The sequence below is a fragment of the Neophocaena asiaeorientalis genome, unplaced genomic scaffold, assembly GCF_003031525.2.
Source record: "Neophocaena asiaeorientalis asiaeorientalis breed wild unplaced genomic scaffold, Neophocaena_asiaeorientalis_V1.1 scaffold429, whole genome shotgun sequence".
Classification (NCBI taxonomy): domain Eukaryota; kingdom Metazoa; phylum Chordata; class Mammalia; order Artiodactyla; family Phocoenidae; genus Neophocaena; species Neophocaena asiaeorientalis.
Window position 1 is genome coordinate 1,328,604 of NW_020173550.1, and position 10,533 is coordinate 1,339,136.

Sequence of the window (10,533 nt, forward strand, 5' to 3'; positions counted from 1 at the left end):
CTCAGCTCCATGCATCTCAGCTCCTACCAGTTGTTCCGACTCACCCTGCAAATGGTGAGATCCTAGAAATCAGCAGTTCTGCATAGCTCTTCCCATATCTCTCTCCCTTACATCCCTGACACTCATCCCCACCACAGTTGCATACCCTCATTTCATAGATGAAAAAATAAAAGACCAGAGAAAAGGAGAGGACTTTTGAAAGTTACATAGCTGGTTAGAGACTAGAACCTGGGCTTGAGCCTCAGAGTTCCTTTCTGTCCTTTGTCAACTGCCTCTACCAGGAGCTGGTCTCATGGTGATTCTCTCCTGGTGCAGGATGCACCCACTGGTATCAATGATGTGCAAGGCAGTTCAGGGAAGAGGAGGTAGATGGACACCACCACGGCTGGGGAAGACTTGGGGAAAGACTTACACTGGGTCCTGAATGAACTGAGGACACCTCTAGGTGGAGGTGAGCAGGGAAGACAGTACAGACCAAAGAGCAACTTAAAGAAAAGAATGGAGGCGGAGAGGAGTATATTTGGATGAAAAATGAGTGGACATGGTCCTGGAGCCCCCCTGTTCACTTTAATCCCTAAACAGATCTCACCTCTGTGAGTTTTTCCATTTTCAAAATGAGAGATTTGCTCTCTGTCTGACTTGCTCTCAGGGCAGTGGTGAAGCAAGAATGAGATAAGAATTGGAGTTATCCTTACAAACTGGTAAGTGATGGATCCCAGGGAGGGATTGCTGTCAGCAGGAGATGAGGTTGGAGAATCTTGACAACCAAGCTGTGGAGTCTGGACAGGAACCTCTAGGAACTGGGAGAGGCAAAGTTTTCCTCTAGGCATGGCCAACTCAGCTCCTGCCAGTAGGGTCCATGGTATCAGGTCCAATATCATGACCTGTGAGATCAGATGGTGGTACAGATCGTCATGGCACACAAGGAGGTCATCCTGAATTGGATGTCAAAGCCTGGGAGGAACCCTGGCCCTACACTCATTGTTACAATCTCCCAGGCTCTCCCAGGCTCCCATATTAGTCCCCAAATAGAATAAAACTCAGGCCTCAGCAGTGTGTTTGAATGTGCTTGGGAAACTGTAAAGCGCTGTCCCAGTGGAAGGGATGGCTACTTTGGGGAGCAAAGACACCTGGGACGAGGATGTCAGGTGTCAGCTGGTGCCAGGCCTCCTGGTGCTTCTCCTGGGGCGAACGCTGGCTCCTGTCTCAAAGGGGATTACACTGCCGCTGCCAGAGAAGGCAGAGCTCTGCTGCCCAGGCTTAACTGAGCTCACAGGCTGGTATTCTCTCCCATATCTTCTAATTAATAGTCAGGATTAACAGCTGCCGCTGCTGGGCCTAAGCCATCTAATCAGAGCCGCACAGGCTCCTGGGTGCTCAGCATTCCCTGCGCTGCTCCACAGCCTCCCCCAGCCCTTGGAGAAATGCATTCAGAGATTAAAACAACAAAAACAAGAAGAAATCCATCCTCCTCCCTCTCCCTAATGCCTCCTGGGATTGGAATTGTGCCTGCCTCTCCTCTCTCTGAGATGAAAGCAGAAGGTCCCACTCCTCTGGGACTGCTTTGTGGAGAGGGTTTCTGGAAGCTTCTCTGAGAAGGCATGGGGTACCTGCCACACCAGGACCCAGGTAAAACACACCCTGAGACAGTGGATCACCTGGAAAATAATGATAATAAAATAATAATGTCATTATTGTTAAAGTTAACATTTGTTGAGCGCTTACTATGTGCCAGGAATAATTCTAAATGTTTTACATGAATCAATTATTTCACACACACAAAAGCCTAAGCGATACATATCATTATCATCCCTCTTATATACACCAGGAACTGAGGCACAGAACAATTAAATCACTTGACCAAAGTAACACAGCTGATTAGCAGTGGAGGTGAGATTTGAACCCAGGCACCCATGTTCTCACGCAATGCACTACACCCCTGTGGAAGGAGAAATAGGGGGCCCAGAGACATGTCTTTCAACCTCCCCATCACTCTCCTGGATAGGCTCTGAGGCACCTCTACAGATCCTGGACCTCAGAAAAACATACTTTGTAATCTCTGTAGAAAGCCCTCTGCTGGTCATGTCAGCAGGTCTCTGGCTGTTTCCCAGGGTCAATCCCTGTTCTGCTGAGAGCTAGCCATGGAGACACCTGGAAGGTCCGCTCACCACCAGAAACCCTGAGTGAGTGATCAGGGATCCTGGGAAGGTTGCTCTCCCTCACCAACATCCACACCCACAGAGACTCTTCCTGGGGACGTCTCCTACCACCTCCCATGGGTCGCCCCCCCATTTCACAAGCCACACCCTCCGTACAGATCTGACTCTGGGTTCCTCTTAATGGACTCAACCTCCTTTCAGTGCCTCATCCACCTCTCCAGCCTATCCTCATTGTATGCATTCCCTCCACAAATATTTGAGGACCATCTTCCATATACTAGACCCTCTAGTAAGGGCTGATGGTAAAAAGATAACGCAGTTTTCTGCCCTCAACCTATGGTCCTGCTGAAAGCTCCAATTGTTCATATGCTGCTTCTCTTCCCCCTGCTGTGTCTCTCGGGGCTCCCACTGCACCACTTCTCAGAAGAGATCTTCCTACTTCTCATCTAGTAGTCTTTATTTCCCCAGCGCCCCTCTGGAACCACGCAGTTCTGGGGCCCTGTCCCCAGCCAGCACCAAATGTTAGTCATTCTGAGTCACACTCACCTTGTAGACCTTCCTTTCAGTTGGTCAGTTTGGTTAGCTACTGGAGCTAAGGTGTTACCTGTCAGTGGTGATTCTATGAGGTTGCTGGAAGCAGCAGGAAAACACAAGATTTGGTGTCAAACAGAAAGAGGTTTAGAGCCTAGCGAGGCTCCTTATTAGCTGTGGTGAGCAGCCTCGAATTGGGCCCCCTGATCCCCACCTCCTGGTATTCGTGCCGTTGTGTAACCCCCCCCACCGCCCCGCTTGCCCTGGAGAGTGGACTAGACTTAACTGATTTATTTTAATGAATAGAATACAGTAGAAATGATGGGATACCACTTCCAAGATTAGGTGAGGGAAAGGCTGTGACTTCCATCTTGGGCACTCACTTCCCTTCACTTTAGAGGAAGCAGCTGCCGTGCTGTGAGTAGCACATTGGAGAAGCCCATGTGTCAGAGACCTGATATTCCCACCCACAGTAAGAGACCCTGATGTGCATGAGCTTCAAGATGGATCCCTACCACTCCAGCTGAGCCCTGAGATGACTACAGCTCTGGGCAGCACTGTAACCTCATGGAAAACCCTGAACCAAGGACACTCAGCTCATCTGTGCCCAGATCCTGAGCCCCAGAAACTGAGGTAATAAACAAGTGCTGTTTTAAGCTGCTGAGGTTTGGGGTAATTTGTTATGCAGCAGTAGATAACTAATACACTAGCTGAGTGATATTGGGCAACATTTTTATCTCTCATTTTATTATGGAAAATCTTCAAAGATATTAAAAAATAGAGAATAGTATAAGAAAGCCACATTCGCCCTGTTTCAACAATTCTTCACACATAGTCAATCTTCTTTTATCTCTATCCCCAATGGGCAAATTGTTTAAGCTTTCTTGGCCTTAATTTCTTCTTCTCTAAAATGCTGTGTTTTAAAACTTTACCCTTCAGCTATGACTTGAGTTAATGCAGGTAGTCTGACTAGTATGGTGACTTGGACATAGTATGAGACCAGTGAATGTCTATTTCTGTCTTTTCTTCCTTTCACATCTTAGATAAAACAATGTACATGTGGGCCTCCAGTGACAGTCTAAAGGGCTGACCCATTCAGACATTCTAGATGACAGCTTACTGGAGGTGACCTTACCATAATATGAGGGCAAAGACCTGGCACAAAGGTTTTGTTCAGACTCTTAATGGATGCATCCTCATGGAAATGTCATTCTCTTCTTCTATCCATGAAGTAACAACACACTTTCAGAATGATTATCCTGCCAAAACTGAATACTGGATGACCAGGATACGGCCCCTTGCCTCCAAACAACACAAAGTCTTATAAGGTCAACACACACTTTTGTAACCATTACAGCACTTCTGGGCTATAGGGAGACACACCAAGTCCCAGGAGATTGCCAGTCTGAAATACTCCATTGGTACACTTGGAATTGCATAAGGGAAAAGGTGACATTCAGACTTACAGAGAAGGTGTTGCAGCAGCAAGCAAAGAGGAGACGTCCAAACAGCCCCTGAGACCTGAGAGTGGGTAAAGTGGATGGCTTTGCAATGAAGTGGTGATGACAAGGAACAAGCAGAGGCAGCAGGAAACTATGACTCCACAGAGAGGCTTGAGACTGTACTGAAGATAGAATGGGGTTGGGCAGGGGGGATGCAGGATGGAAGGGAGGATTCCTCGGGTGTGTGTGGAGGCAGGGAAAGAACCAGAGGAGAAACGGAAAAATCAAAATGCAGGAGAAAGGAAATAACTGATGGGGCAAAGTCCAGAAGGTGACAAGTTGGGTGTCCTTTCCCCTGAGATCACTGTTGTCCTCAGAGTTTGGTGTATAAAGGATTCTGTTTTCCCAGTTAAGTGGAAGGCAAGATTATCTGCTGGATGTGATAAGGGTATTGAGGAGAGGTATTCACCATGAACAGTGAGTGTGAATCAGTTCATCAGGTCCCATTCCTGTGGGTCAACTACACTGTGAACAATGAGAAGTGGCCGGTTCCATGGACTGGGAAGAAGGAAGAGGTACATTTGGAGCCTGAGACCTCCCGGAAATGTAGCCAGAGGAGAGAGACAAGGTGTGCACAGTTCTGGGGGCGAGGATAGAACCAGTTGAAAAGAGAAGGGTGGAATGAATAAAACAGAGACAGGCTACAGGGAGACCTCATTTTCCCACAGAAAGTTGATGTGAAAATATGCTTTAAGAGAGAGCAAAGAGAATGATGCTATGAACATTTCTAGGGCTTGAAACCCTGGTGACAATAACCCACTCCGGTTGGAGAAGTTGTATGGTGCTGGGAGGGGACCTAGGGGTACAGGACCGGGGTTATGCAGCCCCAGAAGCTGATTTGCAGGGTGAAGAGGGGTGCAGGCCACTGCCTCCCATTATGTCTTTCCTTCAGCACTCTGGCACAGATGAGCTCAAGACGTTTTATAACTTTCAATCCTTTTTTTATGATGCTCGGAACTTGTCGCCATCTGCTAGGCAGGGCTTTAATGCAAACCTGAGCTTGCTTTTATGGTTTCAATTAACCTAATAATAAAGCAGGGCAGGCAGGCTCCCAAAGAATCTTCTGCTTCCACCCACTTCCAGGCAAGCTTCCCACCCTCCTCCCCCAAAATGAAAGACCATGATGGTCTCATCCTGCAACTGGAAACCCTTCCCCATTAACCATGTCCTGTCTGCACCAAATTAACCTTATCCTGTCGCTACCACAGTGGCAGCTGGGGTCCTCAGAGGGGAAATTCACAGCTCCAGGCCCAAACTGGGGTCTGGCACAACAGATGCTATTTTACTACAGAGGCTCCTCAGGCCAGGAGGTGTTTCCTGAAGTCCGATGTAAAGGGAAGATCACGCACCTGAGACTGACATATGGCTTCAGATATCACTTCATGGCTAGACCACCTTGGGCAGTTGTCTAATCCTCTCTGGGCTCACTTTCCTCAACTGTAATGAGAAGAAAATTACACACACCTAGAAGGATGTTATGAGGATTAATCACCTGACTCCTAAGAAGTCGCCTTCTGGTTTCAATGGGAACCAGGAGCTGGTTAGGAAAGTGTGTACAAGATGATCAGCTGTCCCAGTTTTCCCAAGACTGAGGGGTTTCCAGGGACTCAGGATGTTCAGTGTTAAAATCTGGAAAGTCCTGGGCAAACTGGAAGGAGTTGGCCACCCTAGAGGTGTTTCCTTGGGACACTCCACTGGTAAGCGGATAAGGTAGGATCCCAGTTCCAAATTCCATTCTCTTGCTTGCCATGACTTGCGTGGAAGTTCCATGAAGCTTTGAGTAATAGAACGAAATTAGTCTCCACACTTTCTTCCTAAAATATAATTAAAAATAACATTAAGACCCTATGCATTTGCCTAGTGCTTCATATATAGCACCAGCTGCACTTAACATTTGGGAAACCGCATCCCAGCAAGGTTGGAAAGTAAGCCAAAGCCACGTAGCAGCCAAAGCGCAGGGGCCCTGGTCTTGAGTGTTCACGTTAATCGCTCTTCCTCCAGTTCCTCAAAAAGGAGCTAAATACCTACCTTGGTGAGAGTCAGAGATAATACATTTAAATGCCTTACATTTTGCAGGTGATCCATTAAATGGTGGCACTGGCTCATTATTGTTTTTAACCTGACACAATTGCTGTGCGTCTGACATTTGGCCTTAGGTGCTCATTCATCCTTTCTTTGGATGCAAATGTACTGGTATTTTCTTCCCTTGTTTGATTAGGCTGCTATCAATTGGCATTTTTTCAAGTAAACACAGCCTTTGATTCTAATTTCCAGATTACCCTTTCTTGAAGCAAGGGTGAAATGTACCCTCCTATTTAAAGCAGTCACCGATTCATTCATTTACTCTGTGAGTGTTCTACTGGGCTTCCTGCTCCCAAAGTGATTTTCCTAGGTTAGACATTCCTCCACTCACCCAGAATACATCGGTCATGAAATGACCCCTAGGTTCAGAGTTTCTAGCCAAACAAAGCAGCAGTTCTAGAAGCCTGCCACAGGGAGAGCACGGTTTGGATCTGGGAGCAGAGATCAACTTTAGGTCTGTTCTTTTAGTGATTGTTGTAGGTACAGTGCCTGGGGTTCACTATATGTTTAAGGGCCCACAAAAATGTTTTAATTTGTTTTCAAATAGAAAGAAAAAATGAATATAATTAAGCCTGGATGGTGTTTGTCTTTTATATCAACACAGTTGTAAAATATAATTATATGTATAATATATATTTAATATGTATTTGAATATATAGAAATATATCAATAATTATAAATTATACTTATATATTTATATTTTAAATAATTATTATTTTTAACGGAGGGAGAAGTCCCTGAAGGCCTGATGCCTAGGGTCCACGAAAGTCAATGTGGCCCTGAGCTACTGTCATCTCAAGGCTGGAGCTCTGACCTATGTTGTATTTAGCAGAGTGGCCAGCTGCAGGAGTTATTAAAGTCACTAAAACGTACCTGGCAACCTGCAAATGGAATGTGCATGGAGGCTGCAGAACAAATGAATGAATGAACGAATGAACCAATGAAGGAACAAAGAAACATTTATGAAGGTGCAAAGATGAATCAGTTGTCAGGTCCAGAGTTAGAGGAGATTTACTGCCCTGAAAATCTAGAGGAAGAGGCGACCTTTTGTGCCCAGGCTGGTTTAGAATTGTTCCCACACTTCTTACCTTAACCAGACTTGGAGCTGCTTTTTCAAAATCTTACTCTGAGGTTGATATTTAAAGCATGCGTCTTTACAAGTCACAAACAGCCATTTAGGCTAGTTATGTGTATACCAGCAACTCAGATGAAGAGAACTGGCCCTCAGGCTAGTAAGTGCCAGATCTAAATCCAGGGCTTCTTGCTCAGATCTGAGTCTTTCCATAACTGTAAGCTGCTTTTTGGGAGGCATATCTTCCTAAAGTTTTCTTCTCTTGATTCTAAACATCATTTCACTCGGCTTAAAGACAAGAACCAGTTTCAACTTAAAAAGAAAAAGAAAAAAAAAAAAAAGCAAAGCAATGACAACACAGAAAATAAAACAAAAATATTTTCTGAAATGGATCTGTTAAAATTCACAGATCCTTGTTATCAAATGATGTAGCTGAGAAACAAAAATGAAGGCATTTACTTTCCAAGCAGTGATGACACCAAGACAGATGGCAGAGTCTACAAGCGTGAAGAAGAGTTGTTTTTCACTCCTGTTTGGACATTTGGGCTTCTCCTGCTGCCTCTCTGAGAATCTCTTAGAGACAGCCTGCCTACTTACTCACCTGCCCTCTGCCAGGCTCTACCCGGGAACCTTCTTAACGCCAATAGCCCCTAGAGACCAAGGTCTCTGGAGCTGGTTTAGCTTCTGTTTCCAGCTCTTCTCATGACCACTCCTTTCCTTCATATCCCCACTCTTACTCTCACTCTGTTACAGACCGTATTTGATGAAACTTAGACACCCCAGAATGCCATGGTGAATGATGCTAACATCTCTGGTGGTAACTAGGCTTTGAAAGGAACACATTAAAACGAAATAAATGGACCAATTTGCACTAAAACGCCATGGTAAATAAGCAACTTCAGAAGCAAGAAGGTCAGGGGCTGTTTGTTCTCATTCCTAGTAAGAGGCAGAGACAAACTGGGTGCAAATCGATATTCAATAGGTGCTGGAAGTAACAGATTAAGATTTATGAAAATTAAGGGATACTTTAATGAGCTATGTGGAACAGACACTAGAGAAATCGGCCAGGAGGGAGATCTCAGAGAGCTCGGTAGCCCTTCCTGTGCTTGGGTACATAATGTGTCTCTCAATAAGTGGGCTTGGTGAACAAATGCCCAACTTTCCTTTTAAGAGTTCTTCTTGGGTTAGAACTTAAGAGGCCACCTTTGTGGTTTTCCTCTGCCGCAATCTGCAAAGTCTAAACTAAGAACATTATTTTGTCTCCACGTGCTTCAGTTGTGTTATCCCTACAATGGGAACGATTAAATTGTGCTTCATACCTTAAAAGCTTGTGAGGAGGATGAAGATGATAAGAATGTGAAAGAGCCATAAAAATAGGGGGAAAGGTCCCAGGATTTGGGAGACAACTGTAAAAGAATCCAACTATGTGACCTACCTTGGGTTATTTATTTTACTTCTGGGGGCTCAAAGTTTCCTCATCTGTAAAAGGATCTCAGACTTGTCAGTGGTTCTCAAACCTGGCTGCACTTTAGAGTCACTTGGGGAGCTTTAAAAAAGTACTGATACCTGGGTGCCTTCTCAAGCCAAATAAAGTAGAACCCTCCCTGGGGGTGAGTCCCAGACATCAATCTACTTTAGAGCTGCCAGATGATTCTGTTGTTCATCCAGGGTTGTAAACTGCTGAAATTTCCCCTCTAACATTTTGTGACTCTCTAATTTGTTTTATAATTGCTTGAGATATAGGGTTGGCCAAAAAGTTCGTTTAGGTTTTTTCCATAAGAGCTTACAAAAAATCCAAATGAACTTTTTGGCCAACCCGATATATCAGCCTTGATCCAGAACCCTTCCTACCTTAAGGGAAAATATCCCCCAGATAACAGTAGAAGGTGGCAGAAGGGTGAGCCATGAAGCCTCGTGCTGAAACAGTAGATGCCATCTGTTTCAAGACTGTAGTCCATATAAAAAGCTGGACAGGATCCTTGGCACACTTAGAGCAGTATTTTTCAGTGTTGTTTCTTAACAATGGATGGGACTTTCTATAAACGAAATCATACAGTCTGTAAGCTTTGGGGATTGGTTTTATTCACTCAGCATAATTTCCTTGAGATCCATCCAAGTTGTTCCTTATATTAATAGTTAGTTCCTTTTTATTGCTGACTAGCTTTCCATGGCATACTAGTGGGATATACACAATATATCTAACCATTCACCCATTGAAAAATATTTGGAATGGTTCCAGTTTGGGGCTCTTACGAACAGAACTCCTATGAACATTTGTGTATAGGTGTTTGTGTGAATATAAGTTTTGCATTTTGGGGGATAAATGTCCAGGAGTATAATTTCTGGGTTGTATGATAAGTGCATGTTTAACTTTGTAAGAAACTGCTAACCTGTTTTCTAGAGTGGATGTATGATTGATTTTAATTCAGTTCCTCTGCATCATCACCAGCACTTGGTGTTGTCACTATTTTTTATTTTAGTCATTCTGTTAGGTATGTAATATCTCATGTGTTGTTTTTTTTTTTGCGGTACATGGGCCTCTCGCTGTTGTGGCCTCTCCCGTTGCGGAGCACAGGCTCCGGACGCGCAGGCTCAGCGGCCATGGCTCATGGGCCCAGCCGCTTCACGGCATGTGGGATCCTCCCGGACCGGGGCACAAACCCACGTTCCCTGCATCGGCAGGCAGACTCTCAACCACTGCGCCACCAGGGAAGCCCTCTCATGTAGTTTAAATTTGCTAACGGCCAATGATGTTAAGCATCTTTCATGATTTTAATTCTTTGAAAAGTTGAGTTTTTTTAAGGATATAATTTTCCTGTTGAATGTTTCATGGGTGCTCGAAGAAAACCCTGTATTCTGCTGCTGTCAGATGGTGTTCTATGTATGCCAATTAGATACTGTAGATTGACTATGTTGATAATTTCTTTTTATCCTTGCTCATATTCTGTCTAACTGTTCTATCAATTGCTGAGAGTGGGGTGGTAAAGCCTCCAACTATAATTGCAGATTTTCTATTTCTCCTTTCTTATCTATCAAATTTTTCCTTCATGTATTATGAAGCTCTATTGCCTGGTGCATATACATTTAGAGTTTTTATGTCTTCCTGGTGGATTGATCCTTTTATCATTATGTAATGTACCTTTTGTATAGTAATTTTCTTCTGAAGTCTACCTTATCTGATATCAAT